Below are 13,853 nucleotides of genomic sequence, written 5' to 3'. Positions count from 1 at the left end.
AAAGGAAGAGCTTTCAATTTTGATTTCACAAATGCATAGAAGCAGCCAAAGACACTGTGAAGGTGCCTTGGACTTGCTCGGAAGTTTAAAAATAGTTTCAATGAGAATCTCTAATGCATGTACAAGTACAGTTAAATAGGAATTAATACATAACACACTGTATCTATTGATAAAAGCATGCAACTTTTAAAATTAAGATATAATTTATGTACAGTAAAATCCACCTTTTTTAGGGTACAGTTCTGTGAGTTTTGACAAATGCATAGTCATGTAACTAAGGCTCAGCCCAAATATACAATTGTCTCATCACCTCCCATCCCCCAGATTTCAGTGTGCCCCTTTGTAGTTAATTCCTCAGCCTCTGACAGCTACTGATTTGATTTCCATCTATGCTTTTGCTCTTCTGCTGCTGCTTCTGCTGCTAAGTTGCTTCAGTCGTGTCCAACTCTGTGCGACCCCATAGACGGCAGCCCACCAGGCTCCCCCGTCCCTGGGATTCTCCAGGCAAGAACACTGGAGTGAGTTGCCATTTCCTTCTCCAATGCATGAAAGTGAAAAGTGAAAGTGAAGTCGCTCAGTCGTGTCTGACTCTTCGAGACTCCATAGATGGCAGCCCACCAGGCTTCCCCGTCCATGGGATTTTCCAGGCAAGAGTACTGGAGTGGGGTGCCATTGCCTTCTCCTAGAATGCCATTAAAGTGTCATATGTATTATGTAGCCTTTTTAGTCTGGTTGTTTTTCACTTAACATTAGAACACTGTTTCACTTAATATTGCATTTGAAATTCATCCCTGTTGTGTCAGTAATTTGTTCATTTTTATTGCTAAATATTCTGTTCTACCCAGATGTATCAAAGTTTGTTTATGCATTTCCTTGAAGGGAGATATTTAGATTGTTTCCAGCTTTTGGCATTATGCATAAAGCTTCCTGTGTGCAGGTTTTCAAGTGAATATAAAATTTATTTCACTTGGGTCAGTTTTAAGCTGTGGGATGACTGAATTGTATAGTAAAGTGCATGTTTCACTTTATAGGAAACTGCCACATGTTTTTCCAAAGTGGGTGTACATTTTGTATTTCCACCAAAAGAATGAGATTTCCTAGTCTCCACTCCTTGACAGTACTTAATATTATCTACTTTTAGAAAACTTAATCATTAGGCATTGTGTGGTATTTCACCATGGTTTTAATTTGCGTTTCTAATGACTAATAATGTTGAGCATCTTTTCCCATTTTTATTTGCCCTATGTGTATATATATATATGTTCTTTAATGGAATATCTGTTCATCTTTTACCTATTTGAAAGCAAGTTGTTTGATAGAAAAAAATGGTATTTTGTTTTATTTTTAATTATTACTATTATTTCTGATTAGGTGTGAGTTTTCAACTGTTAGTCTGACTAGCTAAATTATCTCCCCCCACCGCCAGCCTTTAGCCACCAGAAAGACATTGAGCTAATAGTGTAGAAAGAGTCATGTTCTCTCAAAGTCAGATAGCAGAAAAGTATATATGGAACATTTTTTTCTGGATGGCTTTGGAAATAAAAAATAACTGCTTCTATTCTCTCTGGGTGCAACTATTCCCACCCTATGAATGGTGTCATTAAACCAAGTTCCCCTTGTAGGAGAAGAAACAACTATAGATGGCTCTTTTAAGAGGATGACTTGTTTTTCCTAGAGCTATAAGGCACCAGAGGATTATAGGATTCTGGTTTTTAAAATAGCCCTACAATTTCCTTGGGGCAACTATTGATTATTTGTGACCTGAAGTCTTAAATCAAGAAAGGCAACATGCTTCAGATGTCACTTTAAAAAATAAAAAATTTGATGCATCTGTAAGATCTGACATAGTCCTTTTAGATGGAAGATACAAATAGAAGCAACAGCATCACCTGTTTGAAGAAAAAAATTAACAAGACCTTGAACTATTTTATTGTCTTGGTGGAACATACTTGCAGTGGCCTTCCTTTAGGGTTTTTCTCAGCTCCCAGTGTTTTCTTTCTTGAGATCTACCTTCTTTCTTATGTCATTTCTCATCTGCCAGAGACATAAGATCTCAGCAACTATGTTTGTAGTATCTAATCCCACCCACCTCCTTGTCCAGATCACTGTGATCAGATAGTTACCTAATTCAATCCGGGCCAACCAGATATGCAGTACAGATACTGACTTGGACATGTCAATCTGGGGGACATGGCATTTCTTGCCAATGAACTTTGAGTTAGAGGAGCCCATTTTACAAAAACAAATAAAAATGAGGCTGCTTCTTGGAAAGTCCAAGATTAAAAACAGGCAAGAGGCACTTGTTAGATTCCTGATGGTCCAGGTCTCAATTGCTGCCCCTTCCCTAAGAACCTCTACACTTGAAAACCATGAAGCATTTCGATATGCTTCTGTTGAGTTCTCTCTTCGATTGAAGTTTGATTTGGCTTCTAATGCTGCAGTCAAGAGAGTCTCACCTGAGGAAGCAGTGGATGATCTTGGCTGAGAAACCATTCTGTCTGACCTGGGATCCTGTGAAGAATTCTGAATTACAAGTGGCACAAATGCAGGGCTCAGTAAGGCCAGATCAATGACTAGAGTTGAGAGGGGACAGATATTTTGAAGGTATGTCTTAGTGAAGATATGGAATTGCTTCTTTATTTCAAACTCCAGTCAGATTCCTAGAATCTTAGCTTTGGAATGGATCTTAGGGGTTATACAGGTGATTTTGTCCCACCTTACACATAGAGAGCAGGAGGTCTTTCTTGAAATCAGCAGATAGCCCTCTGACCTCTCTAATTATATTAAATCATTTGGTTCAATGCAAGGTCTACACATACCTAGAAAGATACATGCTGTTTTATGTTCTAAAATTCACATTTCTCTCCTCACCCAGAACCTCTTCTAAATATTTTAAGACTGTTATTATTTTTAATACTCTCTTGAGATTCCTGTTATTTACTTCTAAGGCCATTGGTAGATAATGAAGAAACTTTTACCAGCAGGCATTCCAACTTGGATTTAGAAACACTGATCAAACTTACTTTTTCTTCTTTGCTGTATGTTGATGACTGATGCTCACTATGCCTTAGCTCACAGCTTTTGCATTCTGTGCACTCATAGAAAACTCTGTGTGCTTGGGCCACATCGTTTTTGACAGTGTGAAAAAGACCTGACTCACGCAGACTCCATTTATATCAAAAGAGTCCCTTTTTTTTGGGACTCACACAGATTAATGCTGGGAAGGAAAATAAGGAGGCACCAATAATGGTGCCTGAACATAATAGATGCTCAACCTGTTTGGTGAACTGACTGAGTGAATTATTGCTGATCAAGTCAAAACTGTCCCATGTAGAGAACATTTGTTTAACCCCTTCCCCCCAAACTGGAAAGAAAGCAGCCTTGAAGCTTATGATTAGATTTCTCTTCCTTCAGAACAACAGCTAATATAGAGCCTGTAAGAATAGCCCCGGTTTGTAGCTAGTTTCAAAGTGTCGTAGATCAGCTGGGATTGTATGCTCTCAGAACTCCAGAGGTGTTGGGCTGTGTCAGACTGATGAATTATGTAAAACCTGTTTTCTCTGAGTATTATTAATCATCCTCAAGCAAATGAAGACATGCTAATTAATTTGTGGTGGTTTTTACCTGCAAATGCCAAAGGAACTAAACCAAATTAAATCTTCTATTCTCTTTAAGACCAGCACCCCGTTAAACACCTGATGACTCATCCAATTCAATTTGAAAGATGTGGTTCTTCGGAAACTTAGTTTGCCTGCAGTTTCAGACTCCTAAAGGATCTTTCTTGAAAGTGTAGCCCAAAGTTTCATGCATAATGGCTTGGAAAATGAATGGATGATATTAATTGTTGTGTTTTACAGAGGATCCAGCATACCTCTGACTCTGTATTAGATAGTTTACCTGTGTTGTCTCATAGGTAGGTATTATCATTTGAGTTGTGCAAATGACAAAACAGACTCAGAGACTTTGTATAAATTTCCTATAAATTTCATACAACTTAATAGTATTTAGGTAAAACACAAATGCTAATCTGACTCTGTAGCCCCCTACTTTTTGTATCACATCATGCTTCTTCCAAGGAGAAAAATCCACTGTACCTATCTACAGTGCATTGCACACTTTGAATTATATTTGAAGTATTAGGGTTTCCCATTTTCTTTCCTCTATTGCAGAAAAGTCTTAGAGAAAAGAGTTTTAGGGTATTCTAATGATTTCCATAGGAACAGCATCATGTGTGGTTCCCCCCCTTTCTCACTCTCAGCTCCATGTGTACCCTGATGTTTTTGAACCAGGCCATTTCCTTTTGGTAACAACTAAAATATTATTGCTTGAGGAAGATATACCTTTCCATCCATGGCCATGAGTTTGCCAAATGAGCCATGTTTAATGTGCCTCTGAAATAAGTGGTCTCTGAACATCCCAGCAGGACTCTGGGGAGACTAAGAAAAAGTATCAGACTCTTAGCTGATCATAGATGGTGTGCATGGGATTGCACTGGGCATCTTACATCCTTGTCTAGATCAGTTTCACGGTTTTATTCCCCAGTACTACCTAACTGACTGAAAATGAAATTAAAGGTTCATTTTTGGCTATGTTGATTGCCATTACTGGTGTTTTTTTCCCTTGGCAACTAACTTGCATGCCCACAGTGGTAAGAATGGTGGCTAATGCTCCATAGATTGCTTTGGTGTTAAATGGAGTCGTTTAATATATCTCCTGACAGCCAGTCCCATCAAGGATGGATGTGCTTGATTGCCATCAACTCCAGAACTGTTCACTCCAGAGAAGGATCCAGGAAGCAGGGTCCTGGCCAAAGTGTCTTGGGTCATTTGGCGGGGGGGATTGGCACTTCCTCTCCTTCATGCAAGATGGGTGGTCATCCATCCTCTTTCAAGGACTCAAAGGCGCTAGGACTGCTGTTAGAGTAGGAACTCCATGGAATACTTTACTGATGACAGAGATTATGTAAGCTGATGTGCACTTTGCTGCTTTTGGGGATGACCTGAAAATTATCTTCACTCTTATTTTCTTCTTCCTAAATTATAGAACTACTAGGGCTTTCAATAAAAATTTCAGACTAGGGTATCTCTTCTTTTCACTGTTTTAAGCAACAGATGTCCCTATTTTGTCAGAGAGCTGGCAAGATATACAAGAGCATGTACTCCTGAATCTCCGTCTGTCACTAACTGTGTCACATATGGCAAGTCACATTCTCTCTGAACCGCATTTTTTTTTTCTCACCTGTGAAATGGGGTGATTATGTCTGCGTTAGAGGGCTGTTCTGAATTAAGATTAAATGTGAATGAAATTAGCACAAAGTCTGGCATACAGAGGATGCTCAAAAATGTTTGTTTTCTTTTTGCTAAATGAGTACCATTTCTTTTTATTTCTGAAAGTCCCTAGAACCCTCCCTTATCATCCCTACACACCACACACGCGCACACACACCCACACTCACCCACACACACACCCCCCCCCACACCCACCCACACACATGCCCACTTCTTTTCCAGGAAAACATTTCAGTATTGTGTGGTAGTGCTTGCAAATTGTAGTCAGCATTGTTAAGTTAAAATTTTCCTCACATTTCTTCTCTTGCACTGTCCTTCTCCACAGTTGAGAATGAGAGGAGTGGAAATTAGAATCGTATTGCATATTGCTTGGTCTTTTTCTTGGCTCTTAATTAGAACCTCCTTGCATGCACACATACACATGCACACTCCCCACCTCCACCTGTTACACCTTGTGCTTCTCCTCCTTCCTTTCCAGGTGTCCTCACTGCACATGTTTTTCATTGTTAGATGTATTTTTGCCAGAATCAGAAATAGTGAGTGTGTTCTCTCTGGAATGGTACAGTAATGTGTTGGCTAACTGTAACAAAGCCTTATGAAAAATGTGAAAAATGTCCTCCTATCTCATGGGCTAGCTGAATGGGAAAGTGGTAGAGTTGGTGGTGGTAAGAGTGACAAGTGGGAAAAATATTACTGCTTTCTCCAGGAGGAAAGAAGGGAGATAGTTACCAATGAGTGAGTCTTTATTTTCCTACAGACTGGACTGAATGTGTCAACTATCTCAGAAAGAAAATGAAAGCAAATCCTTCTGCATCCCACGGCTCTTTGTAGGGACAGTACTAAATTGCTTCACTTTTTGATAGGCTTTTTCCAGAGCCTTATCTCCTTGCTGAAATAATCTCTCCTGGAGCCATTTCCAGATTTCAAGACTTTGTTCTGACTCTCTTTGTGAGCCATTCTTTCATCAGTTCTACCTTCCCCTGGAGTGAAAATATCTGTTAAAGCCAGCCAGATTCTTTGTGTGAGTGAGGTGCTCACCTGAGAGCATGGGTGTAGCAGACAATCTTCAAGACAGCCCTAATGACCCCGGCCTTGTGATATTCACACCCTCATATAGTTCTCTCCTCTAGTCTGCTGCGGTGGAGCTGTGGCACCAACAGAGTATGGCAGAAGTGATGGTGTGTCTCTTCTGAGCTTAGGTTATAGAAGAGGCTGCAGCTTCCATTTTGGCCATGCTTATTCTCTCTTGGATTGCTTTCTCTTCAGGGAAGCCAGCTGCTGTGTTCTGAGCTTCTCCAGAAGCTCTCTGAGAAGCCAGTATGGTGAGGAACTGAAGCCTCCAGCCAACAGCCATATGACTAAAGCTTCTTTACATTTTATGTTCCAACCCCAGTCAAGCCTTTAGATGACTGCAGCTCCAGTCAATAGTTTCACAGCAGTCTCATGAGAGACCCTGAGCCAGAGTCACCCAGGTAAGAAACTGTGAGCAAATACATTTGTTGTTTGAAGATTCAATTGAAAACTGAGAAGGATGTGAGATCTTACACTGTCTGTAAGCTAAATCAATCTCTAGCAGTTTTATGGACACTAGTAGAAGTCATGGGACTGCTGAATCAGAGACAAAAGACTTGCATTATTCACAGCACAGCAGTCAGCATGAGATCATATCTGCACTGGATCCTCCTGCCCCCTAAGTCCTATGGGGCTGTTGCAGGGATGGGCATGGGTGCCTGTTCCAAACGCAAGAGGTTTGACTCATAGCTGAGAAACCGTAGCATAGGAGACCTTGATCTTTTATAAGAGGGCTTCAAAAAAAACTACTCAAACTTTACCTTGGAGGGAGACATTATTTTTGTTATACTGGATGGAAAACAGTTCTGGCCTCTTCTCCAGAGGGATGCTATCTCCATCTTGCAGTGTTGTGTACTTTACAAATACCGTGTAGAAGATAATCTGGACCAAAAACTGTCAGTGCCCCTGCTCATAAGGAACACAGTGGATCCAGTGGAGACTTGTCTACCAGCAGACATGGGGTTTTGGAATAAGTTTCTGTGCAGCAGTAGATAGCCAATGCATGGGATACCTATGTCTGTGTCTTCACCTGTCAGAGCCATTGGACTGATGGCAGATGTGGTAGAGTTATTTTTATTTTTATTTAGTTTTATTTATTTGTTTGGCTAGTTGCAGCCTGTGGGATCTAGTTGCCTGATCAAGGATGGAACCCAACCCCCCTGCATTGGGACCACAGAGTTTTGTGCTCCCCATTAGACCACCAGGGAAGTTCCAAGTTGTATTTATAGATAGAGAATACATGTGGGGTCTTTGGCTTTAGTAATAGGTGAAGATACAAGGAAGTCCTCTGATTTTGGAGGGTGATGAAGAGAAAGAAGGGGAAAAAGAGATGTTAGGAAGGGGCAAACAAATAGAACTGAATATATTAGATATGCCTAGCTTCCTCTGGAAATAAATGTTTTACTCAAGAATAGTTAGATTTGTGAAAGGAGATAATCCATTACTTAGTATCTTGTTCTGTTTAAAAGAAGCCTTTTCATTATCACTAGTGAATTTGTTTTTTGGGGAATTGTGGGGTTGTTAGTAGTGGTTACTTTTCACACTATTTCCCCCAGGGAAGGAAGAGGAGGGGCAGTTGATTTTGAAGCTATCTATAGAGAGCTAAATTTAGAGAATTCTCTCTGAAAGCTACATGAAATAAGATACTTAAAGATTCTGTTTGTTTTATTCTGTGAAAATGAGGGATCAAATAAAAGGTATCTTGGGCTCTGATGCTGGGAAAGGTTGGGGGCGGGAGGAGAAGGGGACGACCGGAGAATGAGATGGCTGGATGGCATCACTGACTCTGTGGACATGGGTTTGAGTGTACTCCGGGAGTTGGTGATGGACAGGGAGGCCTGGTGTGCTGTGATTCATGGGGTCGTGGAGAGTCGGACACGACTGAGCGACTGAACTGAACTGAACTGGGCTTTCTGCTGTTGGGCAATATCTTCTCTTCTCCTTATGAAATCAGTTGAGGGAATTCAGAATTGAGAATGATTTTAATTTGAAGTGAGATTGGCCTTTTGTTTCATTCAGTTTTAAGAATACCAAGTTTTAGAAATATTAAGTGATGTTCTTCATGGAGTTATTTTTAGAAAGTACAGTACAGTGGCCAAGAGTGAGACTGAGTTTCCCTTGGCTCATACGAAAAAGAATACCTGAGATGCTTGAGATAAAATTACTCCAGGCTCCCCCTAGCTGGGATCCATTGACTGGACAAGGCTCAGAGATGCTTTCTTAGATCTCCAGTATGTACACCTTAGCTGGTTATACAGGTGTTCAGCAGAAACTCTCTATGAAGGAACTCAGGGCAAGTTATAACCTTGCTTATATAGCTAGAACGATTTAAGAGCATAGGTTAAATGCCAGCTCTTTAATTCAGTTTGTCTTAGTTTCCTTAAATCTTAAATGAGGACTGTGATGCTAATCTCTTATAATGTTTAAAGTTTAAATATGTTAAAGGGTACAGAGTTTAGCATTGCACTTTATTTATAATAAGTGCTTAATAAATTAAGGTTAATTATTAATCCAAAGATACTAGAAATGTTCCTCTGCCGGGAGCCAGCGAGGGAAATCCTACCCGTGGCAAAGGTCAATTGGGGAAGAGGCCTGATGGGCAAAGGCTAATCAGGACTCGAGGAACCCCCTGGACTTACCTGAGCATCTACCCCAAAGAAAACCGGAGTCTGACTGCCTTACTATCTTACGCCTCTTACCAAGTCCTCTAATACTTATGGGGGCTTCCCCCCAACCACCTTTCTCTGAAAACATTAATTCAGAGCTGTAGTTTAAAAGTTCTCCTTGGCTTAATAGGAGTGTTCCAATCCAAGCCCCTCTGATAGCTTTCTAACTTGCATGACAAGTTTGTCTGGGCTCTTACAACTACGAATGTGACTGTTTACAGCCTCCCAGCCATGCAAGGACAGAAAGCCTAATATTCTAAAATACAGGAATTTGTTGAAGAAGTTAAAATCTTTAGAATAGTACTAAAAAAGATTTCATTGTTGAATCAATGCTTGCTGCAAAGTTTCCTCTATCTATTGTATCCTTGGAAATATATTAATCACATATAGAGAATATAAGTAGTAGCCTTTGATTTAACCACATCAGATCTTAAGTTAATAAATTCCTTTCTTGTAGCTCACTACACCTTTGCCTTATAGGAATGTAACTTTGTCATGTGTCTAGCACCTGACTTTAGGAAAATCACCTTAAAAGAATATAAGACTTTTTCTAGCTAACTAACCTTTGTTAGGAGAGAGGGCCATAAACTGTTAGCAGGGCTCCTGGCCAGATGATGATGTAAACCACCTAAAACTTTTGTATATCACGAGACATACAAAAATGAGCCCTGATCCTGATAAGGGTCAAGACTGCTGACCCCGCGTGATTTTGGCGTGACTCTATACCTCCCTTTCTCTATTTTTTATGTACACAACTTAGGGTATAAAAGCAACACTGGAAAATAAAGTTTTGGGCCTTGCTCACTGAGGCTTGGTCTCCCTGTGTTGTTCTTTCTCTTTTTCCATCCTTTTCTCTATTCTCCTTTTTCTGGTTGAGATCCTTGGAGCGCTGGGCCCTCTGTGTTTACTTATCTGCCTGGGCTTCTAAGACCCACTCGAGGGGGTACCCTGGTGGGGTGCCTCCAGTGATTCGAGAGGGCGCCTGCGGCCTACATAAACAGAGCAAACCCCGTGCTGGGGTTTTATTGGTTTCCTGCGTAAACCAAGGAATCATCAGCCCCTGTCTCTCTCTCTCTCTCGCTGACGCCGACGCTGTTCATCCCGAGGATGCCCTGGGCCATATCGAGGCAGGTCCCCGATATTCCTCCATGGGTTGTGTTATGTCATATCAAATGCAGTAGTAAGTCCTGTTGGATGATATCTGGCTCTGTCTTATTCTATTTGTTTACATTACAGGTGAATTTGTACTTCTTATGTGTACAGAGGTCTTGTTTATATAATGTTAATTATGTGCTTCCTTTCCCTGGCACATGGCAAATTCTCTCAATAAATGCTGGCTCTTGATCTTGTCACCTTGATACGAGGAAAATAATAAATCCCACCCAATGATCAAACTTAGCAAAGCCTGGCTATTCTCAAAGGATATTGATTTTAATTTTTTCTTAAACAGGAAGGCTGTTTATGGAAAATTTTGCTAGAGGCTGGAATAATGGGTTCAACCTGTTTTGTGTCTAAAACCCATGAAGTTGGTATAAGAAGAGGCCAGGGCTGTGCGTTCTGCAGGTGTGAGTAGGAATGTGGTACCCAGAATCATTGCCTTTCGTGGGGCTCCTAGTGGTGCCAGCAGCAGGTATCACCACATACAGTGTTCCTAGGACTTGTCACAGTCTGGAGAAAATCTTGCAGCTCTGGCAGCAAGAGCAGGCGTTTTATATCTCAAGGGCCTCATAGTGTTTTGGGGAAGAGACTAAAGATCTGGCAAATGCTGTCTGTTCCCCGGTCACATTCCTTGGTGCCCACTCCTGTGTGTGCCTTCCTTGTGGCTCCGCTGAAAGGACCTGCAATTCTTTGCTTAAAGTCATCACTGGCCATGGGAGTCCTCTCAGCCCAAATCAGGGACAGGCTGGAGGTGTGCTGGAATTAGCCCGGGGGACAGAGGGACTTGAAGACTAAATGCCAAGCTCCCTTGTCCCTCAGGTGGGAAAACTCCAAGGTGTTTCCTATACTGCCTTCCAGAATTCCCCAGTGTGGCTGAGCCCCATGTGCCCAAGGTGGGGCCATGATGGTGCCTTAATTCTCTCTTTATCTGCTTCCTTCTCTCTTCTCTCACTTTTCTTCTCCCTTGACAGTGCTTCTTAGATCATCTTCCAAACACACTCACATTCTCATCTCAGAACCTGCTTTGGAGAAGAACACCTAAAACAAAGAACCCACTCACATTGCGTCACTTCCTCCAGCAGCAGTCAGAGTGTGTCCTGTGTGTGCTCATTCCCCAGAACACCCCTTCTCTCCATCTCATAGGAAGGAGATGAAGAACTTGATGTTGTAATCATCCACTCTGCAGGTGATTTCAAATTCATCTCATTTATATCTCATTTTAGTGCTATGATGTCATAGTTCCATTTTACAGATGAGGAAATCGAGACCAGAGGATTAAGTATCTTGATTGAGATAATAGAACTTCTAATGGAGGAGCTAGACCTGGGTCCCAGGTTTTCTGATTCTGTTCTATAATCTTCTTGTTTCCACACTGTTTCTGAAGGTGTGAACAGACCATGGGAGGAATAATGTACACCTCTGACTCTGTGTTAGAATTTTTAAAAGAAGCATAAATCACATTATATCATGTCAAAGGTTTCATGTAACGATTAAAATAGAATTGCAGCTCCATCTCATGGCCTACACAGTCTTCCATGGCCTGGCTGCTCTTTGTTTCTCTGATTTCACCTCTCACCTTTCACTCTCTCCCCAATTCTGTTCTGCTCAAGCCTTCCCTGTGTTTGTGCGTACACCAAGTTCATCACACCTGTGGTCTCTGCCCTTTGCTTCCTCAGCCTGAATGCTCTTCAGATCTTTGTAGGGCTACCTCCTTCTCGGCCTTCTAGTCTCTAGAAGTGACTTCCTTAGAGAAACCCTGACTATCTAAGCTAAAGTGCCTGCTCCCCTTCTTCTGCCCAGCCTCATGCATTCTCTTCCCAGCTTTCCTTTTTCACTCTGTTCAGTACTCTTATTTCCTTCTTGCTTGTTTCCTAACCCTGCTAGCCTGTAGGCTGATCGAAGGCAGAGAGCTCTAGTTTCATTCATTACTGTTTTTCCAGGGCCTAGAACAGTGCCTGGCACACAGTTTTTGTCAAATGAATACATAAATAAATTAAGAGGAAGCCATAAAGAAGAAATGTTCTAAGCATGTATATGAAAGGACCTTAAAGCATATTTTGTGTATAACTAAGATTTATTTACTTGGCTCTTTGTAATCAGCAGAATTAATATAACTTGAAAGCAAATGCATCTTACTGACATTTTGGAACCTGTGTGCAAGCATTAATACCAATCAATTTAAGTGTCTATTTCACAGCATGCCATTTGGATGAGAAATGCTGGAAAGGGAGAAGGTGGACAGCTTCTTAGCTTCTTTTTTCTGGCACATTTAACATCATTCCAGTAAACTGGGCTCTGGGTTTAATTAAAGATTGTTTGAGGTAGGGAGAAAAGGTATGGAGATAGTCTTAACAGTCTTTTACATTTTAGACTTAAATTTAGAAACAACAAAAGATTTTGTGGTTAAAGGCCTCTAATGTTAAGTCCTGGGAAATCTAGTTTTATTTGGCTTTCCTATCTCTTGTATTTTGATATTTGTGTTTTTAATCAATGAGTGTTTTAGGGGAAGTGAGAGATAGAAAAATGGTATGCCTATCCTTATAATTTTGTTTTGATATTCTTTGCTTTTTCTGATTATGCAGTTTATCTGTATTCATTAGAAAATTTGCAAAGTAAAAAAATGTAAAATAAGAAAGTAAATATTATCCATAAGTCTATCCCTTAACAAATGACTACCAACATTCTGATGTATTTCATTCCAGGGATTTCATTTCTGGGATTGTGAATATCTAGGGCTTCCTGGTTAGCTCAAATGGTAAAGAATCTGCCTGCAGTGCAGGAGGCCGGGGTTCGACCCCTGGGTTGGGAAGATCCCCTGGAGAAAGGCATGGCAACCCACTCCAGTATTCTTGCCTGGAGTATTCCATGGACAGAGAAACTGCATGGGCTACAGTCCATGGGGGTTGCAGAGTCAGACACGACTGAGTGATTTCAGTCACTCACTTTCATGTGTAGTACAGTTCTTCAACTCTAAGATACTATCTATTATGAAGTACAATATTGATTTAGTTCCTATATTACTTTTAAAGGTAAAGATGCATTACTTTTTTAAATAAGAACTGGCAATTATGTACTATTTTCTTCTCATAAAGTTTGAGACTAACTTTCCTTCTCATTCTGAGTCTGAAGTTAGTTCCAAATTTCTTTTGGCCAACCATAGCCGTAGAGATCGTCCCTGTTACATGCCGCTTCCCATCATGTGTGCATCACATCTTGACCCCATGACATTCTTTATCTGTGGTCTTATGTCAAAATATATTTTAAAATAATGAGATTTATCTACATTTCCTATGTGGTTAAACTCAATTTTTTTTCCTTATTAAATTACACGTCACAAGTTTCTCTTGAAATTCAGCCAGAAGCTTTTACTCATGAATTTTTTGGTGTCCAAATAATAGTCTTTCATAATGCATGAATCAGTCACAGCAAACTCTCCCAGCTTTAAAGATTGCATGATATATTTAGAGAGACCAGGCACCATTCCCATATGCATTGCAAGAAATGACAAATATGTCACAACTTAATCTATTTGGCAGTTTATAAGTTCTTTTTGATATAAACTATTAAATGCATCCTAATTTAAAAAAAATCAAGCTGTGGAAAATATATGCACCATAGAATCAAATATATATGGGATATGTGTGACAATGTGAATGTCTTTATTTCAGCA

The sequence above is a fragment of the Moschus berezovskii genome, chromosome 7, assembly GCF_049115385.1.
Source record: "Moschus berezovskii isolate FMDL1 chromosome 7, NW_MosBer_1.0, whole genome shotgun sequence".
In the NCBI taxonomy this organism is placed as follows: domain Eukaryota; kingdom Metazoa; phylum Chordata; class Mammalia; order Artiodactyla; family Moschidae; genus Moschus; species Moschus berezovskii.
Note: the sequence above shows the minus strand (reverse complement) of the source record.